Source organism: Rissa tridactyla, chromosome 2 (genome assembly GCF_028500815.1).
Source record: "Rissa tridactyla isolate bRisTri1 chromosome 2, bRisTri1.patW.cur.20221130, whole genome shotgun sequence".
Lineage (NCBI taxonomy): Eukaryota > Metazoa > Chordata > Aves > Charadriiformes > Laridae > Rissa > Rissa tridactyla.
In genome coordinates, this window is record NC_071467.1 from 63,374,854 (window position 1) to 63,401,066 (window position 26,213).

Genomic DNA, 26,213 nt, shown 5'->3' on the forward strand with positions numbered 1-26,213 from the left:
GAAACCTCCAGAATTCAATGTGTTAAAGAAACTACAGCAGCATTTGACAAGCTACTTGGTTGAGTCAACAGATGAATTATTGTGGAAAATATTCAGGTGATGTGCAGATAATGCGACATGCTTCCCATCTATAATATACTAGTTCTCTGATGTAAGGCTCTATAGTTATTATACTAGTGACAAATAATACAGTTATTCTATTAGTGACAAATAATTATTGCATATGGCTAGTTACATAGGGTATTACAGACTTCAATTAACAAAAAAAAAACCACAAAAAACCCCATACACACACCTGCATCTTGGTAATTTTCTTGGGAAAAAATGCTGAATCATTTTGGTGAAGACAATAGTGATGAGCAGTAACAGAGTGTAGAGCTGGAGCCTCCAAAATTCCAGATGGGAGTCTGCACCATCAACTGAAAAGATGCTCTGAGCATCAGGATGGGCCAGAGGGCCAGTCCACATTCCACTTCCAGCCACTGGCAAGAAAATAACACTCTTTTAGAAAATCAAAGTGTGAAAGACAGACACAGACCAGGCTTGATCGCTTCTGGGATTTTCTTGAAAGACTTTCTCAATCTCAACCACTTCCTCACCAGAGTATGTGCCAGACAGAGTTAGTCGCCAAGGAAAACTCTTCTCTGTCCATCCCACATCAAGTATCATTAAAAAAGGAAGGCAACTAATTTTAGAAACCACATTAACCTAATCTCAGATTACTTATACCAAAATGCCTTATTGAAACCATATTGTTATTATATGGCAAAATTAAGAACCTGTGAATGTTTTATTTATAAAAAAACTCAGACCTTTAACACTTAATGTTATTCTTTTTCCATTTTAGAGTTAATGCTACGTTTTCCGTACTTGTAATTGATTTCCTTAAGGTAATCATAAATCCTGAAAATAATTTTTACTTTCAAAATATTGAAAAGTGTTTTCATCTGTAGTTATTTTGCCATATGTCTTCAGTATAGGATCTCATACCAGGTTATAATCAGTTAGAAGAAAAGTAAAATTCTGGTATCATTAAAGCTATAGATGTTCCTTCATACCTTACTAGGTAGAAGTAGCACAGGAACCTTTTCCTCCTAATCTGCCATCTATCTCCCTCTCTTCAAAAGACACTTCACTGAGCAAAACCAAAAGCATCATTGAAAACTTTTAGCTCAGTCAGAACTTTCAGTTTCTCCTTAAATTGTAATGCAATCGCATGCCAAGCACTTTGGGTTAACCTTGATCCATAGTCTCTGCAGTATTATTCAAATTAAGGACTCTGCATAGAGTAGGAAAATATTTCCTGAATATTCAGCCACATATTTTTAGTTATATTGCTTTTAACTTCCATATTTTGTTTCCATCAATAAATTAGCACTGACTTTGCTAATATAAATGTTCATAAAAGCAGTATTTCTTTGTTTACAAAGACCAATATTTCAAGAAAGTTCTTCCCAAATCTTTCTTAAGTATTGTTAGTAAAATTCAGCATCTACACAATGTACTTGTTGTGGTTTGGGCAAACCAGGGCAGTACTGCATCAGTCCCGTTCCACTCATCCTCACCTGGCGAGTTCTAAAACTAGTCAATACAGTATGAATGGCAAATGCTGCCAGCTAACCTACAGGCTATGTTAATTTAGTTATTTAAATTATAACCACTCTTATGTAACGTGCTGGGTGTTACTTAATCTGCTATCCCACACGAGATCCTCAGTGTGTTTCTGCCTAAAGCTGTCAGAGCCTCAACACCACATTTCTAAAACTCAGTCAAGGCAGAGCTCTACAGCTGGCTCTGGAGGAAAGGAGGAAGATGAAAGGAAATCTGGCAAGGTCAACCAAAGGAGCGACAAATTACCGAAACATTTTTAGTGTTGACACTCGTGCAAGGCTATTTTTAACACAATTTGAAAAATGCACGAAAAGAAAGAGGAGAAAGTGGGACTATTAAATTGAAAAGACAAAGGAGAGCAGCAAGAACATCCACAGGCCTAGTAATTTTAGATGTTAATGAACGTCAACAGTCACACTGGGATTAGAGTTGAAGTGTCTGTGTTCCAAGAGACAGTGAAACTAAAGGAGGATCACAAGCAAGATGGTGCCTCTTTGAGCAGTCCTAAATCAGCTTAGTGAGTGACACCAGTAACTACCCAGGCTCTCCAATGTGTTACCGGATTATTAAAAGCTAAGAAAATTTCTTCATTAGAGATTGCAACACCTTGCTCTAGATGAACATAAATTATTTAACTGATGATAATTTAAATGACATGCAGATTTTAATTCAAAATATTTTTGTTAACTCAATCTAACTAAATATTTCAATTTGCACAGTTACATAAGTCACCATAAGATTACATTAAAAAAACCCCACCCTATATTATATACTGACATTAAGACATTTTAATAAAAAAAATTGTAAACCCTTGAGTACCAAAATAGTTACTTCTAGATCAAAGCAACAGATACTTTAATATTTTAAGAAAATGCAAATGAATGAGATTAATAAGAAACACCTGTGAACTGAAGGAGCCTCTTTATGGATGCTGGTATTCTAATCTATTATTCCACCAGCTCTACCTCATTATTCTACCAATACCAAGGCCAGTAAAGAGGTGAAAGGTTTGAGACGTGCCAACTGCCGCCTTTTTTTTTTTTCCATACCCTACGGGCAATACTCCGTGCTCTGCCAAAATCAGCCCGTTCAAACAGGCCCTTGTTTCAATAAAACCAAGAGATGCTTGAAGATACTTTTAAAGCATTTAGCCGGTGGTTAGCCATTGTACATCTCAGAAGGTACAAGCACAGTGTACTTCTCAGAGGAACACACAACAGGGACTATAAAGCTACACTGAAGAGAAACTTGTTTTCACTATAAGACATTTCTTCCCTTTCATTATGTTCTCTCACTTACACGGAAGTGTATAGTTTAAAATTAACACAGAACATATTTTTGCATCGACCATCTCTTCTTGTCTCCAAATTAAAAATACGGGTTCTTTTTTCCTGCTCTTAAGATCAATTACCTTTCATGCTACAGACGGCTCTTCCATTTATTATTTACATACAATTCTCACAGTCATTTTGTTAGAAGAAAACAAACAAATTCATGCAAAATCCTTCAATCTTAGAGTTAACAGTTGTATACAGATTACATTAGCCAAAAAATTATTTACATTGATATTTTAAGTTGGCTGTTAAGGGGGAAAAGAACTTTAGATTTGCTCCTTTATGACTATAAAAATCCATAGTTAATTGTTAAAATATTAAAAATAAGTTGGCACTGTCAGAGCTATGATTGTATTCTTAAGCATATTTTCACTTCCAGAAAGTTAGAATATACATATTAGTATGCTGCAAAATGTACAGAGCCAGAAAGATGTAAACACCTAATGCTCAACGCCCACAAAAGTGCAAATTTGCTCTTTATAGTATATATATCAAAATGCCCAAAAATTTCATCAAAGAACAAGTAATATGGGAATAATTTGAAATGTTGTAGACAGCTGAATGTTGGGGTGGGGGAGGCTTGCAACACTGATATCAATATCAGATTGTGTTAAACATCCCATTCCCTCTTCACATGCACTGACCGTATGCGAACAGTGGCACCAAACAACGTTCTTCAGGGTGTATTCTGTCCATGTGGCTCAGGTACGCACAGACCTACATCTACCGAAGCATCCATACATGCACAAACATTGAAGACAAAGGTTAGTCTTGAACACTTTGGAGTTAACTTGGTCATTTAACTCTTGACCTTCAGCCCTCCGAATAATGCTTCCTTTGAGTTCTGAAGGCTTTACTTTAAGCCATTAGATAACAGCACACATTTTACATTACATTTTTCACACACCTCCTACAGATGTATTAAAAATTGCCAGAACAGACCCACACTCACTATTGCAACTGTGAATGTAAATATACCTACAAATCAAATTGTTGATATTAACTGGACGCATTACATAAGAATAAGGTATATTTTAGAGCATTAATTACATCTCCGTAAACAAGTGCTAAGTTTGCTGGATTCTATATACGTTAGTTGTGAAAATGTGTTATTAATGTGTCTCTACAACGTTACGCTACCTGCCTCTGAAATTCTCCATGAAGGGGTACTATCTTCCTCTATCAATACCAATTCACGAGTTATGGAGAATAATTTTTAAAGGATAGCGTTCTTCCTAGCTAAGAAACAATCATCTGCAAATGAAGCTGAACAAAGACCTAGCGAGTTTTCAGAGTTTCTGATACTCCATTAAGATCACTAGGGATATAAAAGCAGTCTGACAAATACTAATGTTCTAAAAGGGACTGTGTTTAAATTGATTTTAAGTCAAAATAATAAATGGCTTTTCTTGTACATTCTAGGAAAGCTCCTTGTGCATCTAAGAGTGCATTATGTGATCTTGGGTAGGATATAGTACATTTTTTGAATGTGAAAAAAACTGAATCCTTGCTTAAAAGTGGTTGGAGTACACTGTTAAACAATGAACATAAAAAAAATGTTTATTTTTGTTTTATGTGCTTTTCTCCTCAATATTATGTTAACGCCAGGTTCTGGTTTGAAATTACAGACTTTATCTAGACTAGAAAATTACAGAAACAAAAGCAGCAGAGAGAATGGGAAGGACCAAATCCTGTAACTTCCTAATTTCTTTCATCCAGAAAAGTTTTTGCTATTTGTCTAGATTTTTATGATTCTTGTCAACGCAGTTTCTGAGCTTCTTACATATATTAATGGATTTGTCCTCCCCAAATAGCTCTGAGACAGAAATATAAACTGCAGCTTTACAGAGAATACAAATAATGCTTTATCCACCCAAAATCACACAAAAATACTTTGGGCAACACTGGAAACTGAACCCACATTCAGATGGACGCATTTCATTTATGAAGTCAGTTTTTCCTTCCTGGTAAGGATGGATGTGATAGTAGCTCATGTAATAACAAATACTTTACGTGCATTAAGTCTCAGTAATCGCAAAGGAATAGCCCCAGAAGGTATCTAATCCACACCCAGCCAGGCATTCACATCACCAGTAGAACTGGAAACAAACTCCCTGAACTTACATCTATGATATCGGAAAAGCATTTACAAAATTACTACATTTATGCATTTTGCAGTACAATTTGACCATGAAAAAAAAAGAAAAATGGGAGGGAGGGATATACAGCAAGAAAGATATTTCACTTCCATTTGAAATAGAGGATTAAATGAAAAGAAGAGAAGTAGACAGAAGCGGCAGCCATTATTGCACGTCCCATTAAATATAGCCTTTTGCTGTTGTGAACTCAGGAAATTAAGAGAAGATGAGCCCAGAAGACGATGTATCCTGCAACTATGCCACATACTTTTTTCTGCTGGCTAGCACACTGAAAATGCTTATCCTCCTGAATTTAAGAAGTTCTAATAGTAACAAAACTGCTCAAGAATTAAAATCTGCTTGTATTATTGCCTTTGTGAACTGCAGCAATGCCTGCTTCTGAAAAATATCCTTTTAACCTTGAAAAGGACTGATGTCTTCATGCAGTGATGTATGGGGATATCTGCTGTTATGAGCAATCACTTCACCTTTCAGGTTATAGCTATCAGTAGAGATCTATGCAGTTGCAGGAACTAGTTAATCACTGCATAGTATGGGCATTGGCTGGATTTATAACTACAGCTCTAATAGTGCAGTTGAATCCAGTTTTAACGTTTGGGGAAATTGTGTCACAACTGCGACAAAATTAGGTGTTTCAAGAAAAAAACAAAGATGAGGCCCATTTATGGAATTCTGATGCCATATCAAATTTTGTTGCATGTAATTTTAATCCAAATAACACTTAAAAACCATTACTGTAAGACTAAAACATAAGCACCTGACAAACCCTAGTATATCCATGACTCATATGTAAAACATCAGACTAACTTTCCATCCAGCAACGCCCCAAATTACTCAAAATGTCTTTTTGACTCCATTTTAGCAGCTTCTTACTTTTGTATGCAACCTAATAATCATCTATTCAGGACAACAAGGAGGTAGATCAAGGAGTGGGTTGCAGTAAGAATATGGACATCACTAGCAATGAAAAAAAAGCAATGGAAATTATATTAAAGCCCTAAGACATAACGGAATAACATATATTTTAGCCTTTATTCAGAACATCAGATATGTAAGTCCTCAAGTCCTTAAGTTTTTCAGCTAACAATCTGGGAAATGTTCTTATAAAACGAAAACTGTTAAGAACAACAACAAAAAAAAAAAAAAAACCACAAAACACACACACAAAAAACCCCACACAAACCACAAACCGCCCACAAAATAAAAACCCCAGAAAATAACACTCCCAACACACACCTTACATTTTCTGTAACATCAACAGACAGGGTTAAGCCAGTTCACATTGTATTTCTCAGATACTGAAATAGTAATTCCCTCCTCCTCTACCTACTCAATACAAAATGCAAGCTATGAATTGAGTTGTCTTTGCCCTCTATTTTTTTTTTTTTTTTTTTTTTTTTTTTTATTCAGCAGCGTTAAAGCCTCCTGTTACACTTCAGGATGGGCTGTCACATATTTAGACTTTCCTGGGCATATCTTCTTTTCCCACTTGGACATTTCTACTTCATATACCACATGCTCACAAGACATCTGGTGTATCTGAGACACGACAGCATCACCGTGCATCATAAAAATATGCATGCATATGCATTTCCAACCAAGAAATCTTGAAGAACACGATGCCATTGTAGGGAATTAGGAACGGTCAAAGATTTTTCCTGTTACAAAGCACCATATTTACAGAGCAGCATATTACATTTGATCTCAAAATAACACCTGCAGAGAATTGAGAGGTTCTTATCAAACAATTCTCCCACGGAGTGAAGTTTGAGATAGTGAAGGCTATTGTGTTTGAGATAGTGAAGGCTAGGCTCTACCTAGACGGCCTCCACAGAGGAGCCCAGGTATAGATTGCACTGATTGTTAAGGCTGCAAGTAACAGGCACAACAAAGTGGAAGGGACAGGATGGAAAGGAAGGATGCAACAAAGCCAGTTCAGTAATGCTGAAGAGTAGCCTGTGTCCATATGTATGCCTTTGTCTGTCTCTACTTGGCATGATCCTCTCTGTTGTGAAAGAAGTAATAACTCTGCAAGCCCAAGGAAGATCAGTCAAACAATAAGGGAAAGACAATTGCTTTCCCCCGCTATGGATGGCACCATTGGCTTTACGGAAAGCAATATTTTTTTCATTACCTCTGCAGAATCCCAGCTTTCCCCTGACTCGCTGTACAGTCAGCAATTGCCTTAATGTCATGGCTCAAAGAGTAGAGAGAAGCTGTGGAGCTGTTGAAAATACATGAGACTGGGACCAAATGAATGAGTCCTATGTATAACGCATGAGATTTGACAGATCTGTAGTAGCTGCTGCTGCTAAATGATTCACAGCCCTAAGAGAACCAATCTGACAACTTCAGGAATCTTTCAGAGAAATACTACTTTTGTCAGCCAAATCACAAGAATTTCTAAAGCCTTCCAAAAGAAAATGAGCAGAGTCCCTCAAGACCAAGCAACAGTAAGAGCAATATGAGTGGCACCTCAGGATCAGAGAGGTAAAAAGAAATTAAGAGGTAAAACTTTAAACAATAGATTCACAACAACTTCTCAGCAGTTAAACACAGGGCAATCATAAAGAGAAAAACATAAATAAAAAAATAAAAAACCTCCATCCTTATGGCTTTTTGGCTATAGGCATAATAAAACTGAGATGACAGCAGAACCAGAGCTGATGCTCTGTGCTGATGAGAAATGCAAAGTTATGTATGCTAAAATAACAGTCAAAATGCCATCACCTAAAAATGTGTCACAGACAAGGTTCCACAGGACCTAGTTTTCTAATCCAGTCTACTGAAAGAAGCTTCTTTGAGTGCAACAATGCAGAAGACATCTCCTAAATTCCTGGTTAACGTGACAGCTTTGTTATCACAGGCAGTACTTGCTTACACATAAGGGTAAGGGCTGTACATGTTGAAAGCAGGTGGTTCTTCAGATATCTGCTGATATTGAAGGGTTCTTGCAATCACCTGTCATCTCAGGGCAGAAAGGATCACTAAGATTTGCCAGGAAAAAAAAGAAAAAAAATAATCTTTATTTTCAGGTATAAATACGGTTAACTTAACCTAAAACAGAATATAAACATACAAGAGTCCCAGCTCATCTTACATTTAGAAATGCACATGGAAATAGGCATGCCTATTTCCATGGATTTTCAAAAATCCAGATTATCTCTCCTTCCTGCAACATCGCAAGAAGAAACCAAGCCTTAATTCAGCATTTGATGTGATGCATTTTTATGCATCATTTATATTCCCTATTCCCAGTAATCAACATCTCACTGCTTTGGCCAGCCAAACATCTAGGCCACTTCTCAGTGTAACCCTCCTGCCATGATTCAACTGACAAGTACAACTGATAAGCTGCATTCAAATTTAAGGGACTTCCTAGATAAACACTTGCTCGAAGACCTATGCAGAGACCTGGGGAAATTACACTAATTATATTTCAAAGCAACCTCTTCTGCACCTCTACAGATTCAAGTAAAACAACTTAATATTTTCATTAAAAAGGAGAAAATGAGGCAAGTAAACAGAGTAACAAGAATTAATTCCTAAAGTATAACTAAAGCCATAACATTTCAGAGTCTTTCCCTCTGGGGAAGCAACTGTTCAGCCAGCTGGTAGCTTTCCCTTCACTCCAGCAGCCACCATTCACAGTTTGAGGCTGAAGTCTTCCAGACAGCAAGGCCTGATTTGGGCTGCGCTGATCTGTTGATGCGAATCGTTTCAGCCAGGCACCCATCGGCCTGCAAGCCATGCCTCATGCTGCTGCTCCCATCAGCAGCTTCCAACAGCCGTGCCTTATATCCAAAGCTTCTCTAACTGTTTTCTCCACCAACAATTATTTTGCTATTCGAGATCTTAGAAAGACACTTACTGTGTTGAGAAAGGAACAGTGCCTCAGCTCACCGGCCACTTTGTCAGCATCTTGTGCCTCATACAGTCCAGAAGAGACGCAGTCCCCTGTGCCTTTCTTCTCTCTTTTCTATACTGTTTCCTCTACACGTTTATGTGAGCGGCCTACAATTTTTATTTTCCTTTTTGTTAGAAATGCACATTAAACATACCACCACATCTCAAGTAACGCAATCCTGTTTCTGGTCTGTTTGTTAATCCTTTCTTTGTGTTTCCTCCTCTCTGTCAGATATATACCAACAAACTGGATCTTATGACACGAGTCCCCTTCCAGTTCCTGAGGAGGGTTGAAGACAGGGATTTTGTTTTTGCTTCATCAACTTTGCTCCAAGTCTTTCAGCCGTTGCTCTTAAAACATTTATCCTTCCTTTGGTTACTTGGGGCTTTCACATGAAGGACACCAACACTCTGCAGAGCAATCACCTGGTTCAACAATCCATATGCATTTGCACTCACACCCAGATTCCTGAGTAAGTTTTCTAAAACTGCTATGGATAGACTAATTCCTGCCTGGCCCCTACTGTCCTTGGAATGATCCTCTTTCACCCATTTAATCTGTGTTTTTTAGATTTGACAAAATAAAAAAGTTAGACAAAAGTATCTTCAAGGCTTCAGATGATTAGTTTGGTACGATGACTGGTTAAAACACTAACATCTGTTTCCGTCACTGGTATGCTTATTCCTGCTTTATGGGGGTGAAGGAAACAGATATATTTCTTTAAAGTCCTATTGCAAAAGGCAATCAAGAAAAGCTGTGAAAGATAAAGCAGCAGCACTGCCAAAAAGAATAAAAATGTTTAGGATTGGTGTAAGGTGTTGGTTTGCATAATAAAATTCCTGCTCAGCATTAGGTAAAAGCAACAGTTTCTGTGACCTTTTACAATTGTCATACGATGGTATATACCAGTTATCACGTGAGCAGTCTAGAAAGATTTCTAATTGAGAAAATTGTGTATTAACTAATAACATGCTTGGCAAGACAAAAGTTAATACATTGACCGATTTCAAGTTGCTGAAACAGGGCAACAGAATGGAATAAAGAACAAAGGAACAGAAGCCAAAATCAGAAAGTTAAGCCAAAAAAGGAGGGTTTGAGGGGGAGGAAAAAAAGGGTAAACTCATTTTTACCTACACTGCTATAAGAAAGCAAGCTTGATCTTGTAGTTGTTGACCCTGTGATGATATGGAAAGGCCTGTTTGGTAAACAGTATTTGATATTTACCAGCAGACTCTCAAAGGGAAAATCTCTATGGGTATTTGAATCTCCTTTTGCTTTTCCTAAACTTGTCAGTAAAGAAAGATATCTCACTCTTTTAGCCACCATCAACACAAAATGTAAAACTGAATCCATCTAACTCATTCCTAGTGAATGTAATCTTAAGAACAAATGTTCCTTCTCTCCCATACACACACACGTACCCCTGGTGACAGCAATACAAAAAAATTTGAGCATACTTAGGTGAGCAAGAAGAACATGTAGTTTAGTAAGCAAAGTTAAAAGTCATCTAATGTGCAAAATTGCCTTGCCTGAGTCATGTAAAAGTCAGCCCTCATTGATGAGCCTATGAAACGTAAAAAATCAGCTACCTGTGTAAAATAAGTTTAAGTCTCCACATTTGGGTATGCACAGGAGTTCTAGTTAGCTATGTATGTATGTATGTACGTATCTCTGCATTTTTTCAGAGCTTTCTTTACATGCAACTAATTTAAACATGTCACACCACATTCAACTATGGCATACTTAGTAACAAGGACTACTATAGAATTGTATCTCATACACTGAAGTTATGACTAACACAAGGTACTGATTTAACAAGCTAAAAAAGACATAATAAGTTTATTTTTACTCTGCAGCCATTCAGTATTTGTTACAGAGAAAGGTATGTAAAGGGACAAGTAAATATATTTATCTGCTAATACTGATGGGGAAAGAGTGTGTTGACTTAAAGAATAAAATTACTAATAGTGGTCACTCCTTTTTTCCTAAACAATGCCAGCATTTGAAACCCTTAGTACTGCACAAAGCCTAGGAAGCTGCGCTGTTCCTAAAATCATTTATTCCAAATAGAAAAGTGTTTCCATCGAGTCAAATCTCATAAAAATGGAAAACTTAAAATCAAAAAATAATTTATTTTTTTTTAATGTATTGATTCTGTTGCAAAAAATGCAAGACAAAATAAGGTCTGTTTCATGTTTCCCCAGCTGGAAAAATACAAGCAAAATTTAAGCACGCACCTGGGAAAGATTGACTTCAAAGTTTCACATTTTCTAGTTCAATTTAAGACAAATTCTCTGCACAAAGCTGTCTCTCCCAGCTTATTATTTCATTTTTTACACCCATATTTATTTTACCTGCATATTTAAACCAATTTCCTTGACCTTACTGGTTACATTCTGTTCATATTCCTATGCCAGCTACCCAGAACTGGGGAGCTGTATTCTTACTTCTGTGTAAACTTCCTAACAGGTGAAGGAAGAATCAGGTAAATAGTAACTCATTAAGTGAGTTTCTCCCACATCTTATTGAAATGTATTAAAGAACCTTATAAATTATGTTCCCACATATCTTAATGCACATCATTCCTGGTTTTAATGCTTCTCAGCTGACACTTAGAAACATGAACTCTAGAGTACGGAGAAGATTTCAGTAGCTCGACACAGTTCCAGTGTTCAGTTCTAGTTTGAATTCAGCCACGACTAAATGTTCTTCACAGCTCCCTAGAGGGATTTAATCGAAGAGGCCTGCATATGCCCACACACTTCTAGAATTAGGCATTTTAAAACATTACAGCCACAAATATCTCTGCTTCTCAGTGTCTGGAGTACTTCTTTTATCCAAGTGGGCAAAACACTTCTTCAGGAAAGCACTATGCAATGTAGCCTCTTCAGTCTGAGGAGGTTGAAATCTATGTATTTCCCCACAGAAAGAATATCCTAGGCGCACAGAAGCTATCTGGTCTGAGATAATTTACTTTCCTGTTGAAGCTGTGCCACTTAGTAAACTGTGATTCATGATTTAGTGGCCCAGAAAGAAGACTGACTCATTGCATGAGTACGACCCTCTCCTTTAGGGATAAAGACATCCCCTTGGGAGAATACCTCAACTCCTTCACCCAGACTATCTGCAGAATCTCATTCAGTTGAATGAACATATGACGGTCTGCTGTCAAGAAATACTTGACCTTACTTAGGCCTTATGAGGCCAAGAGCTAGCTTGACTATAGCAGCCAAAACATAAGCTGAGCCTGTGACAGTACAGCTAATAATACAGTTGTGAGAAAGAAAAACGCAGGAAGTGATTCATAAGGGGATACTGCCCACTGAGCACTAAATGTAAGAGAGGCCTCACTAGTCTCATTCTCATTCAAAAACCACAGTGCTTGTGGTAGGGTAGGTTGACCCCAGCTGGGGGCCAACCCCAGCGGGATGGAGAGAGAATTGGAAGGGCAAAAAGTGAGTAAACTCATGTGGTCAAGATAAAGACAGTTTAAGAAGTGATAAAAATAAAAATAAAGCAATAGATCACCACCAGAAGAGCGATGCAGAGTCAGTCCCCAAGCAACAGCTACCTTAGAAAAAACTCCTTCCCAAGTTTTTTATTGCTGACTGTGACATTATATGGTATGGGACATCCCTTTGGTCAGTTGGGGTCAGCTGTCTTGGCTGCGTTCCCCCCCAGCCTCTTGCCTATCTCCAACCTACTCACTGAGGGAGCAAAGAAAAAAAAACAGAGAAAGCCTTGGTGCAAGGCCTGTTCAGCAACAGCTAAAACGTCATTGTGTTACCAGCACTGTTTTGGTCACCAGTCTGAAACACAGCACCATATGGGCTGCTATGAAGAAAAATAGACAAATTTTTCGCCCCCAGCCAAAGCCAGTACATGCTGAATCAGCTCAGACCACTTTCACGCCCCTTTTGATTTCCATGCCCCTACATTTGCCTTCTTTCACAGAACTAGATGCATAAACCAGGAGAATGACCTCAGGGCCTTCAGCCCACAAAACTGACTTTTCTCCCCCACTTGTGAACATTTGGATGTTCAGGCGCTGACTTGAGATACTGCAAGTAGCTGCTATAAATCAGAATTTTCTTTTAGTAAAACCATTGTCATTCAGCCAGTACCCATGGGAGCACAGGGATGCCATGAGATGAGAAATATTAACATGTGGAATGGCTGAGGGCATATTAGCACACCTGGGTTATTCTGCTGCTACCACTGCAGCCCAAGGGGGGCAAATGAGCTTAATTCTTCACTTTCTGTATACCTGCAAAGAGTTAGTTTTTAAGAAGATGCACTATAGTTAAACATTAGATGAATAAGTAGAGGGAGACCAAACATCATGGTAGAAAAAACAAGAAAAGATCTATTTCTGAACGAAATCAATACCTAAAACAAAAATTGCTCCTTATCTCCAAACTTTGAGAGAATTTAGAGTTGGAGGCAAATACTGCACCTTCCAACATCTGACTTATTTGTAACATACACCAAGATCTTGGTAAGCGTAGCTCTACAGCTGCAACACATTACACGATCATTATATGATTACAAAATAATTGAAAACAGTCACAGCTTAACAACAGTGATATGAAGCTGTCAGCGCAGGCTGCAGACCAAATGCTCATCCCAGTTCAGTTCCTTTAGTGGCATTTTGGCACTTCAGCCAGACTGACATCTGGCCTGGCTGGTGCTTCGTAGCACATAAGGAAGCCTTGAGTGGGACCAGCCCAACTCGGGCAGGGACAGCCCTCCTCCCTAGGGGAAGGAAGAGGAGAGCATGTTGTCGCACCTCTGCGCTTCAGTTGACCTCTGCTTGCTCGGCCAGCTCTCAGGAGGTCACTTGGGAGAAAGGCACCCCAGCCCATGACACACAATTATTTACAGTGGTAGCTTACCATGGCTGCAGCCAGCCATGGGCAAGCATGGCAGAGATCCGTTGTTCACTTGTTGGCCCTGGGCAAGTTCGGTCTGGATCAGGCCTACAAGCGTTTTGTGACTCCATAAATAATACGCTCATTTTCAGCTCTTGCCAAACAAAAGAAGCAGGAAGACTGAAGTTAACGTTAATTCTGGCACACATCTGCAGAAGGGACTCGTCCTCTCAAACTTAGCAACTGTGCCTGCATTCCAGTGTCTTTTTATAGAATACATTACAGAGCCTGCATCCTGTGAGATCCTACACTCCTCGTCTAGCCAATTTGAATTTTTCAAGTAGGATTTCCTGAGACACGCTATCATGTATTTCAAGATATATTGAGGATGTTCCCGTCATTCATTGTGTAATGTCATCAGTAAAACCAAATCTTTCTAGGCAAACAATTGCTGTCTGTATTATAGTGCATATTGATTAAATACATGATTTAGAAAATTAAATGGGTAATGAAACAATAAATAGTTCTTTTCTAGAATGAGATATTTTCAACAGGCAAGATTATTCTATCATGATTTAACTTCGTTACAAATCTCCAAGACAAAAATTTGCAATTGTGCTTGATTAGTATGCCCTATGATATGCTAATGAAGACATTTTTTCTTCATTACTTATGGCATGCGACTATGGACATAAGGTATGATGCACAGACCTTCTGGGACGTGACATGCTCCTAGCTGAGTGAAGTTTGATTAAAGGATATTGCTTTTTTCAGACTACAGAAGCCAGCCTGAGCTGGCTTTCCTGAGCACAGGAAAGCTACATACTGCTCTCTAGATCCAACCCCCTACGTGTCTTTGGGTGCATTTGCCTGCCTACAGCCCAGTTCTCTCCTGTGCTGTACCCTTTGTAAAGTGAATACCACATGCCCGTATGTGGCATACGGGAGGAGAGAATATACATCCAGTCATGACAGTGCCCAGCGTGCAGAGGCGTTTGTGGGGAGAGCACGTAGTTCCCTTTACACTTCTCACGACGCAGAGCTGAGTGTGCAGCCACCATGCCTAGGGCCTGACTCTCCACCCCATTTCACGTGTCATGAGTGTGAAAGGGAAATCAATGAAGGTACACAGCCAGAAAATTGGTGAAACGGAGACTGGACCTCACTCCCTGAAGGGGCTTCAGTTCACTGGTGGGAGAAACAATCCTTGTAAATACATTTGTCAATCTGGCTCCATTTATGTCAATTAAAAGTATTGTATTTGACTTCAAGGGAGTCTAGTCATGTTTGTGTCCTGTTGGGAAAGTGCTCTGGAAACTCTTCAAGAGAAAGGTCTTTTAATCAGCTAGAGGTTAAAAACCTGTACTCACTAATGAGGCATGGTTTTTAAACAATGTCAGGAATATTCTTTACATTTGAAGGCAAAAGGTATTCAAATGTTCTAATGCAAAACAGCAGGTTTCTGATCAATACAATTTTTAAATGGCTATGCTTAATCATCTACGCCTGACAGAAATAAGGAGAAGATCCTCAATAGATGTAAATTTAATCTAGGGTTGACAATTTACACAATGTAAATTTAACGTTGCATTCAAATTTACACGCTCCCTTTTAGAAAAATTCATTAATTCATGAGACAGAAGATACCACGCTGTGAACTGCAGTTTACCAGCAGAGAGCGGGACGCACTTAATGAAATGATGGCCAGTGACTCACACAGTGAACTTCACCTACAGTCTCACCAAACCACTACTGATGTCTGTTAAATAAAGGACAGATTAATTACACAATACAGTCTAGGCAAGATGATAACTTATCCCACCAGTTAAAGTTGTTTTCAAGTTTCTCACACTTATCCAACCAAAAAGTTAATAAACTGTGGACTAATTTTTTCATACAAAATAGGAAATGCCATATAAGATGAATAAGGAAATGGATTATAAACATCTTGCTTTAAAATAGAGAAGATCATGGGACATTATCAGGCATGTAAGCTCAACCTAAAAGCTCAGTTAACTGAGGAATACAGCATAGGAGTAACATTAAAAGTACATAATGAGTGAAGAAAAAAAAAAAAAAAAAAGAAAAGGAGACAACTACTAGGAACAACACACAAAGTTTTTCATTATGTCATTATTTCGGATTCTTCCTAAGAAGAATCAGGCCTGCCAAATAAAAGATAGGGTTGATGTTTTTCTTCTGAAAAAAACTGTTACAATGGTACCATAACTCTTTTAAGTATGGAAATACGCTAATTAGGATGTGTGCTGACTATGCCAAAAAGCTTTCTGTGATTTCCAAAAATAATTCTTTCACTAGCACAGAGAGTTTTTAAATGAATCTGGGTAATACAGCATTCTGTTTTGAAGTAATAGGAATCCCTCTACGTCAAAACATAAAGCTTTGATTAGGCCCCATTCTACCTTTACAAAGTATTAGTGTATACTTTTTCTGTGTATTAAACAAGATTTTAAAGTTATGAATATACACAACATTGTGTGGTTGTTTGGTTTTTTTTTAATTTACACACACCTCATTTGAAGACATTATCTAAAAAGATCTCTCCTGGCTGAAATCATCAAAATATCATTTTTCAAAGGTGCCGAAATTTGGGAAGATTACTTCAATAGAAACTGACTGTTAAGAGGCCTGCCTGCAAAAGTTTTATCCCCTATTAGCAACCTCTAGCCTGAAGCAAAGTTAGACCTAAGATAAAAATCTTGACCAATTAAAAAGGCTTTTAAATGGGACTCTCTTTTTTTTTTTTTTTCTCAAGTGCGTAGATATATATTTTGCAAGAGCCCAACACATTGCAGAAATTACCAGAAACAAACATTTAACAGCTATAATCATTAACCACAGCAATTTGTTTACACTTTTCAGGAAGACAGAGCATCTGCTGAGCTGTACAAGTAGTTTACAGCAAGCGTGCTGAAAATACACCAGAGTGCAATACACTCGGAGGGAAGCCACGTCCACTTATGCAAATTAGAATTAGAATATACTACTGCTAAATTTTTTTTTTTTTTTTTTGGTAGGACGCCGGTCTGCATAGCAGCACGCCTTCATTGGGGTACCAAATGCCCTCTGCTCCCCCTGACTTGAACATCGGCAGCGCATGGACCGCATCCTGAAGGAGAGTTCAGCGCGGGTCTGAGTGCCTGGTGAATTACTGGCTTCATCTAACAAAGCACAGCCGCTTCACATTCTGTTTATAGGCGCATCACGGTGATGCATAGACCTTGCCAAAGGGAGAATTATATAGCAACACTCTTTATGGTTCAAGAAACTTAGCTGAAAATACAGGTCTCATCGCAAATTGTTCCCCTATTTCCTTGTGATTCTTCCACTAACTGGTTTTACTAAAAACAAGGTGTTATTAAATCAGATACAGCGTGGCTCTTTAAATACATCTTTGCGCATCTCTCTCTATTCAGCTTCACAAATGAAAGATTAGATTTTGCTTGATTTTAAGAAATACAGTTACATGAGGCAGCTCTTCACCTCTGTCACACAGGAAGGATTACAAAGAGGTTGTGGCTGAGCTTGCACTGTAACTCCCACAGAATCACAGAATGACAGGGGTTGGAAGGGACCTCTGGAGATCATCTAGTCCAACTCCCCTGCCAGAGCAGGGTCACCTAGAGCAGGCTGCACAGGATCACATCCAGGCGGGTTTTGAATATCTCCAGACAAGGAGGCTCCACAGCCTCTCTGGGCAGCCTGCTCCAGTGCTCTGCCGCCCTCAAAGGAAAGAAGTTTTTCCTCATGTTGAGATGGAATTTCCTGTGTTCCAGCTTGTGCCCGTTGCCCCTTCTCCTGTCACCAGGCACCACTGAAAAGAGTCTGGCTCCATCCTCTTGACACCTGCCCTTAAGATATTTATAAGCACTGATGAGGTCCCCTGTAACCCTTGAGCACCATCCCAGGGAACTGATCATCATTATAACCACTGTCCTCCTTTGAGTATGAAGGGAGATCAGGGCTAGGACACAACAGAGAGTCTTCTCCTGTGGTCGCTGAGCTCAAAATATTTTGGTCAGACATGAAAGAGGGCAAATGGATGAAAACCAGCCTGACCTCCTCAGCAGCCATAGGGAGACCAAGAAGCTGCACATCGTCAGCGCACAGGCAGGATTACAATATGGATGTTGTCATGAAACTGCACAATTGTTGGCACAGTCTCAACCTGATTTTTGATGCGGACTGAAAAGAGAAAGCAGAGATGAGCTGTGTTGGTTAAGTCATATTGCACTTCACGTTTTGTCAGGGCAAAGAGTACAGTCCACTTTCACTCTTGACGCTCTCCTAATAACTGAAAGGACAACAGGTTGCGTAGGATTCAGTGCCAGTTTTGACAAGGCAAAAGGATTCAAATTTATCTTCACTGTAATTAAGCACAAGTTGGCTTGTTAGGAATGCTGAAAAAGTACCAATGACCTGATGAAGTCCATTGTTCATGCTAGGAAATGCACCCGTGTCAAAGCTGGGACTTTTTCACTGGGACACCAATTCCAACCAAGTTTATGGGAAGAGAATCACTGTGCACTGGCTCTGTGCTCATATGAACAAAAACCACATTATAAAAACTAAACTTTCTGACATGATTCACAGAACTCTTTAAAGCTCTTTCTAACTCCACTGTGCAACGAAAACAAATTTAAAACCTGTGAAAGTGTTCAGAACGTGGCGTATTGCCAAAATGCCCAACACTTTAAACTCTGTGCAGTGGTTCCAGCTTTTGGAAACTTACATGCACCCCAGCTTCCTTTCACTATGGTGAGCAATTGTTTTGTTTCAAATATTTTCACAGAACATTCCTCTTTATTTCCTTCTAAAGAAAGTTATTTCTATTCAAAACACTGATCAACGCTCTCCTTTTAAACAATAAAACACCACTCTACCATAAAGCGATCCAGTGTTTTATCCTGCAGACCTATCTCTCGCCTCATTCCTTCAGCTTCTTTGCTCCGAGGCAGTTTCAGGCTGAAGCATTTAGATAAAAGACTGCCCAAGTTAATGATGCTACCACAATAAACGGCAGGGAGGCAACAGCATCACTTGAGCACCAGCACTGCAGCAAGCACCGTGCTACACAGTAATGAGGAGACTGAGTTGTGGAACATGATTTCACAAACTGATGTTTTGAACGCTTACTGGATGGGAAATCCTATGTCGACATTTCCAAGAGCAAACACATTTTATTAATGTGCTGTTACAAGCATTTTTATACTCTCTCTCTCCTCATGCATCCTCACAATCAGCCAGCACTTGCACCATCCTAAGGGCATGGCCTAGCGCTGACTCAGTGGGAATTAGTCTTGATTGCCCCGCTGTACATCGCCTATGTGAGCTTTCCCTTAAAAGGCTTCCACTTAGATCCTGCTGTTTTATAGTACAACTTAGATCCTGCTGTTTTATAATTCAGATATAGCACACAGAAGGGTTTGGTTTTACTTTGAGATATGTTTTACAGAACCATACTTAAAACCAGCATTCACTTTTCTTGAAATCATTCACGTTACAAGTTTTAGTCTGAGTGAAAAAGAACGTAACACTTCTATGCTGCTGAAATACAGGATCATCTTCTATGCAGTAAAAAAAAAAAAAGTGCTGTTCCACAACAAAGACTTAGTAGTTAAATGCTTTTCTTATTTTTCCCCTCAGTATAAGTGCAGAGTACATCCCTTTCCTGAGGTTCCATATACAGTGGGGTATTTTGTACAACTTAAGTCTCATTCAAGCCCTCTGCACACAAATGAACGTTGCCCAACAGTAATGAGTAAGAATCCTTCCCTTGGAGAGTGGAGGACTTTGCTCAATTTCTTTTTACAGGTACTAGACACCGGTACCTACTTTCAAGGATGAACTTCACAAACGGGAGTTAGGATCTGTGAAAAAAATCAGTGGCCTATTATCACATTTCATCTTGTGTTCTTCACAGCACTTCAGCCAATCCATTTTAGATCCTAAACATTTTGATCCACTGCCTACCACAGATCAGCTCAACATTTACCAAGGTCTGCAAAAGAAAGGTGCTGGCTCCGCCTCTGCTGGTCCATACAGGCACAGCTGGGCCACAAAGCCGAGCTACAGCTGGCCCCGGGAACCCCACGCTGCATCTCTCTGTACTTCTAGTGCCATCTAATTCGCTGCCAAGAAAAAGCCAGTTGAGGGAAATCTAAATGCCTTCTGCTATTTCTGGCACAGGGAAGGACCGCAAGGCCTTGTTGCATCCATCTGCATTTTCAGCACTGAACAGCATGTTGTTTATTCCGTGTCAAGCATCAGATTTGACAGTGAAATGCAGAAATACACACACCTTTTTAGATTTGGGAAAGTAAAACAAAATCACAATAAGAACTCCAAGAGGAACCATGCTGGTCATGTCTCTAACAATTGTCTACAATGAGCTGATCACAGAGTGGCTGCGTGTCTGCTGACAGCAGGATAGTTACCATGGAAAATTTTATAAAAATAAAGATACAAAACAACAATTACAATAACACTGATAAATCCATTAGCACCTTACCTATACATTATACCTGTGGAGCACTGAGATACTTGATGAAGGCACTGCCACTGCCAGAAAGATTTTCTATCTGAAATAAAACACGAATTAATAGAATTCATGAGATGTGATGCAAAGATCAAGGTGTGTCTAGCACTGACGTTGCTCTTGCTAACTCTCATAACTTCATCAAATTTATTTCTGCATTTCAGCTCCCAGTAATTTCTGAGTGACTGGGCAGGTATCTGCTTCTCAGTTTTAAAGCACTAACATATTTTGCAAAAGCTTATGTTCCAAAATCCTGAACTTCCACCCAAAGCATCAATATAGGGGCACTTACATTAAATTAGTCTTCCTAGTCTCCAGTTAGTATATATAGTTAGTATACTCTACAGGTTTAAAATTAAACATTCAATATCTACTCTAGTTTCCTGCCTAGGAAACCAGAAAAAAATCCTTGGAGATTTTAAGTACCCAGCATCCTACTCGAATCCGAAGGAGTTGATATCTAACATCTCTACACATCTATGCATGTTTTGTGCATATGTGTGTGTGTATATACACACAGAACAAATGTATGCAGTAAATAAAGGAACAGATCAATGTACAAACTACTTATATACAGAAATATATTTTATTGCTACTTTCTATTTATTAAGCCATATTCATGAAACTCCAGATCCTAAAAAGAGCTAGTCTGGCACTCATGTAGAGATGGCTGAGCCAAAATCCATTCAATCACTTCACCCCTCTGTCACTTCTCCCTTCATTGGCATTCACTGACACGTAAAGAGAGAGGATGTATCCAAGCAAAGTGGTTTATTACTAATTGCAACATCTTCATTAATATTGCATTATGTGTCTCTCGGCTATAGAGAACTGACAATGCAAAAGATGTCAAGAGCTTATCAAAGTGTGCATATAAATACTTCGTCCAACATTCAACATGAATATACTAGCAGCCTCAGCTTCAACAGCCCAAACTGGAGAAAGGGTCATTTATCAGCTGCTAACCAGGAACAAATGGGAAATAGCCTTAATTTCCCAAACACTCAGAGCTATTTACATCATTCCTGTGCCCTTTAGGTAATTAGGCATGACTTCTGAATGAGAAATCCTCACGATGGTACAAAGGTATCTGGCTGTAAACAGAGCCATGTATGGCACTTCCATTTGTAGAAAAGTCCTAAAACCAAAAAAAGACAGATAAGGAGAGGTCTTTATCAGAGGGATCCAGAGCTTAAGGGAAATCACTCCATAAGGACCACAGGTACCTCAAACTCTCAAGAAAGAATTCTAGACAAGAAATATCAAAACAAATAGGAAGGCATCTTTTTGCTCAAGTGTAAGAGGAGGACTGCATCTTACATTTGCTTCACTTCTAACTGTTTACAAATGTCTAAATAAAAATCTGACCTCAGTCAGAGTGATGTAGTAAAGGCATGGAATTAAAGTGTGATCACAATCCAACATGGATTTAAATGAAACCAAGAGTTACGGATCGTTCTCACAAGGGCAACAGATCAGAATAAAGCAAGGTGGTATTCCAGCAACTGCCAGGGCACGCAACCTCTGAGATGTATTCCCGTGCAGCTGCTGACATGCACCGAGAGCACTTCAGAGTCTGCAAAGGATCACTTTTCGGAGTGCGTTACTGGCTGTGAGGTAGGACTCATTTCAGTAAACGCAAATTAGCAAACTCCTTGCCCATGTGCTGATTAAGGGACTAACACTCTCCATCTCCAAGGAAAGCCTTATGTTTTTAGCAATGGATACCTGCAAACTGGACATGGAGAGCATGCTGAATCTCTTCTGTACTTCCCACCTTCCTCTTCTTCTCCAGAAGACCAGGGAAGTCAGCAGTGAAGCTCTGGCAAAACATACATTATTACAAGTCGCATGTACAACTGTGACCAGCCACAATGAACCAAATGAGTAAACATCCAACTAAACACGCTATTCTTCATCCGAGTTTAATTCTACAACTGTATCAAAACAGAATCAGCTACTCCTGAAACAGAAATGAAAAGCTTTCCCAGAGTCATGAACAGATTTTTGGATTTCAGACCTTTCTTCCACTTTTTCTTTACTGAATAATATATTTTAATGCCACTGAGTGAGAAGGCTCACCGAGCGCTTTTTACATGAAACTGAGATCCCAGATGGTATCCTACTGTACTTTGGGTAATGCTTTGTGTGAGCTACAGTCACTAATAATTAGAAATTAATAGTTCAAGGCACATATTAACTTGAGAAACCTATCAACCTATTTTCTAATCTTAGAATTAAAGTTCAAACACTTTCCATTATGCAAAAGAGCCTATGCATTCTAGGAAATATTTCAGTCACTAATGACAGGCTGAGAGAGTTGGGGTTGTTCAGCCTGGAGAAGAGAAGGCTCCGGGGAGACCTTATTGAGGCCTTCCAGTACCTAAAGGGGACCTACAGGAAGGATGGGGAGGGACTCTTTATCAGGGAGTGTTATGACAGGACACGGGGTAACGGCCTCAAGTTGAGAGAGGGTAGATATAGACTGGATATCAGGAAAAAATTCTTTACAGTAAGGGTAGTGAGGCACTGGAAAAGGTTGCCCAGGGAAGTTGCCAATGCCCCATCCCTGGAGGTGTTCAAGGCCAGGCTGGATGAGGCTTTGAGCAGCCTGGTCTAGTGGGAGGTGTCCCTGCCCAGGGCAGGGCGGTTGGAACTAGATGATCTTTAAGGTCCCTTCCAACCCGAACCATTCTGTGATTCTGTAATGTAGCATTTCATTTACTTATGGCCAGCAGTATACTAATTAAAGTCAGCATGGAATTTGGAGATGATCTAGTAGATTTCTTTCGTCTTTTTCACTTAATCTCTGATGGTTATCTTTTATACGGTTAAGATGCAAATACAGATATGTGCAATTAAAAAACCCGTTTCCTAAAATCTGTTTTTTACTGAGTGTGCCTGGGATGGAGTTAACTTTCTTCATAGCAGCCAGTACAGTGCTGTGCTTTGCATTTGTGGCTAAAGCAGTGTTGGTGACACACCAACGTTTTGGCTACTGCTGAACCAAGACTTTCTCTCCAACCTCACACACAGAGAAAGGGCAGTAGGCTGGGGGTGGGCAAGAGGCTGGGAGGGGACACAGCTGGGACAGATGACCCCAACTGACAAAAGGGATGTTCTATACCATGCAACATTGTGCTCAGCAATAAAAGCTCAGGGAAATGGGCAGGATGCAGGAACATTCATTATGGCATTTGTCTCCCCAAAGAAATCATTACACATATTTGAGAGGTGAGTGAGAGAGAGGTAGGGTGGGTGTTTTGCTGCTGGCTGGGGTCAACGCACGACATAGCCAACTACAGAAAATATTCAGAAAGAGCAATCTCCCTTGCCTCCTGTGCATTTCATTCACTGCATCTAAATCACCACTTAAATGATCTAGCAAGAGCAATTCCCTGTTTCTCCAGTTGAAAACAGGCCACCTCTGATTTCAAGCTGATCTTGGTAACAAAGCAAAGTCATTCAAAATCTCAGAACAAAAACTAAGTAAATCATTTGAAAAAATAAGTCATTTTGATTTGATATATACGTATAGATAAAATGTTTTGCAAATATTGAGGGTTGTTGGTTTTGAACATATAATAAATGAGAAAAACCCTGTGTTTCTATGGAGGGCACCAGTATCACCCTCCAATTTTGCTGGAAGCTGATCAACTTCTGCTGATCGCCAATTGCTCAATATTTACTAGAATAGTATGAAGAACTACTGAACAATTTCAGGAAACTGTTCTTTTACATAGACAAGGCTTTCACAGTACAACAGTTTAATATTCTAGAAACATCCATGCAGTGATAACTCTGTTTAAACATTTACATAAGTGAGGCCCCAGCTTCATCAGAGCCTACTATATCAGGAAGTAAACCTTCTCAGATGATAGTAGTCTGCTTCTGCCCCACATCCCTGTGGCACAGAGACACCACCTTTCTTTACTGATAAGGCACCAAGGTAACTAAGCAAGACCTTGAGTCCCAGTGCCCAGCTTACTCTTATGACCTTGCAAATTTGATAGGCAGCAGCCAATTCCTATGCGTATACAAGCAAACACAGAGGGGAGAGAACAGTCTGCCCATATCTGAGCAGAATGCATCAAATACTGAGCTAACACTAATTGAAAGCAAGTCTTAAAATGCTTTGAAATCCCAAGCCTTCCACCTTCACACCTGCAAGTAACTTGTTATCTCTCAGCTCCAAACCAACAATGCCCGAGAAAAACCAATAGCTGTAGTTCAACAGCCAAAGTTACAAATACTCACAGAAAGAGGTGTGCATTATTGCAAAGTTCTCATGGAAAGGAAATAAGTGGATTTAAAACTATTTAAACACCAAACATGCAACTATTATTGAGGAAAACTGACAACATGAGAAATGTTCCTTTGAAAGCGAAGTGAGGTATCGGAAAAGGAGTTGTGCAAAATCAGTCTAGGCAAGATCATTCTGATTTGGTCAGTCTTTACCATCATGTCCCAGTTTTCCCACTTTATACTTCAAGTCTCAAGGCCTAAACAAAGATTAAGGAAACCTGTTCAATGTGTCCCTACCGGATAAAGGCTGTAGAACAGCTACATAAATACTTGTGAATCACATTGCACTTTATTGTTGCCTATTGGTATGTAGCACGCCACGCTAAATCCAAAACATATGAACAATAAAGTTAATTCGATTTCCATGGAAAAAAAAAAGCAATTCATTATGCTGACTGAAAACTGCATGGGGGGGTGGGTCAAGAATCAATGAAAAGCATGGTTATTTGACTGATTATATGCACAGGTTTAGCTGCTAACAGAAACAAGTGTACTCTTCAAAGTCAGGATTACAGAAGGCTTCCATGAATCCTTTGAATCCTTTCTTTTAGTGGCTAATAACAATGAAAGCAACACTAACTGCCTGGCTACATATATAATCTAAAGTAACAACCTACAAACATTAACATTTCAAGACCAATGAAAATGTTTTCAGTATTTTTACTAGCAAAGAACACAGAAAATTAAAACCACAAAGATCTTCCCATAACTTGACCATATTACATTTGATGGCAACAGCTTCCGCCTTTACCGTATTTTCAACTCTTCCCAGAAGCAAAGAGGACAGTGGTGGCCTAACCTACTACATATGGGACAGAGACAAATAACACACACTTGTCTTTTACATCCATTTATTACTGTATTAATGTAAGAGAGGACGCCACACAAAAATAATGCTGCAAGATCTCCTCCAGGAAAAAAATTAATAATGCCATAGGAAAGCTCATTCACTGTATATTGTTCACAGCGCAGTTATTCTCAGAGCCTCCAAACACCACCCGTTCGGCCATTGCAGAAGTGCATAGCTGGACTCTGATTCAGCTGGTGAATGGTGGAAAGGGAATATTAACACCTATATGGCCTTTTCCCAGTGAAAAAGATTCTTCATCCTAAAGGTAGTCCACTCTCTTCCAGCATATCTACTCCTGCTTAGGCAAGAGAGTTTCAAACTGAAATGTCTGCAGTCTAAATAGTATCTCTTGTCTTCTGTCTTAGTCTTACAAGGACAACTGCATCAAAGAGATGAAGGCAAGAGACTAGGAGAGCATAGACAAAAAAAACCACCCCAAGTTGTGCTTTTATCAAATATCACCCCGCCCTTCCCTCATCTTTCAAGTGGAGAATACTTGAAAGCTTACACTAACAAAAGTATTTGCTTGAAAGTAAGGGGCTGAGAGGACTAATATGGCTCTGCTTTCTTCCTAATGTCTGCCTTCAGAACAGTAATAGGAACTCCTTACTAAAGAG

At 39.2% G+C, this 26,213-nt stretch overlaps 1 protein-coding gene across 17 annotated transcripts in view; it reads right to left on the reverse strand.

The window, feature by feature from the left end:
• FBXO15 (F-box protein 15) overlaps positions 1-26,213 on the reverse strand; it is a 184,581-nt gene that overhangs the window by 47,700 nt on the left and 110,668 nt on the right. For 10 of the 17 annotated variants that reach the window (XM_054190736.1, XM_054190726.1, XM_054190714.1 and 7 more), the window contains 3 exons: positions 22,170-22,263; positions 21,460-21,579; positions 20,415-20,484 (listed from right to left, as the gene is read on the reverse strand). The gene's annotated coding sequence lies outside the window, so the exon portion shown is untranslated. Of the gene's footprint in view, positions 1-6,754; positions 9,422-20,414; positions 20,485-21,459; positions 21,580-22,169; positions 22,264-26,213 lie in introns of those variants that run through there. The other 7 variants (XM_054190715.1, XM_054190717.1, XM_054190719.1 and 4 more) reach the window with 6 other exon arrangements.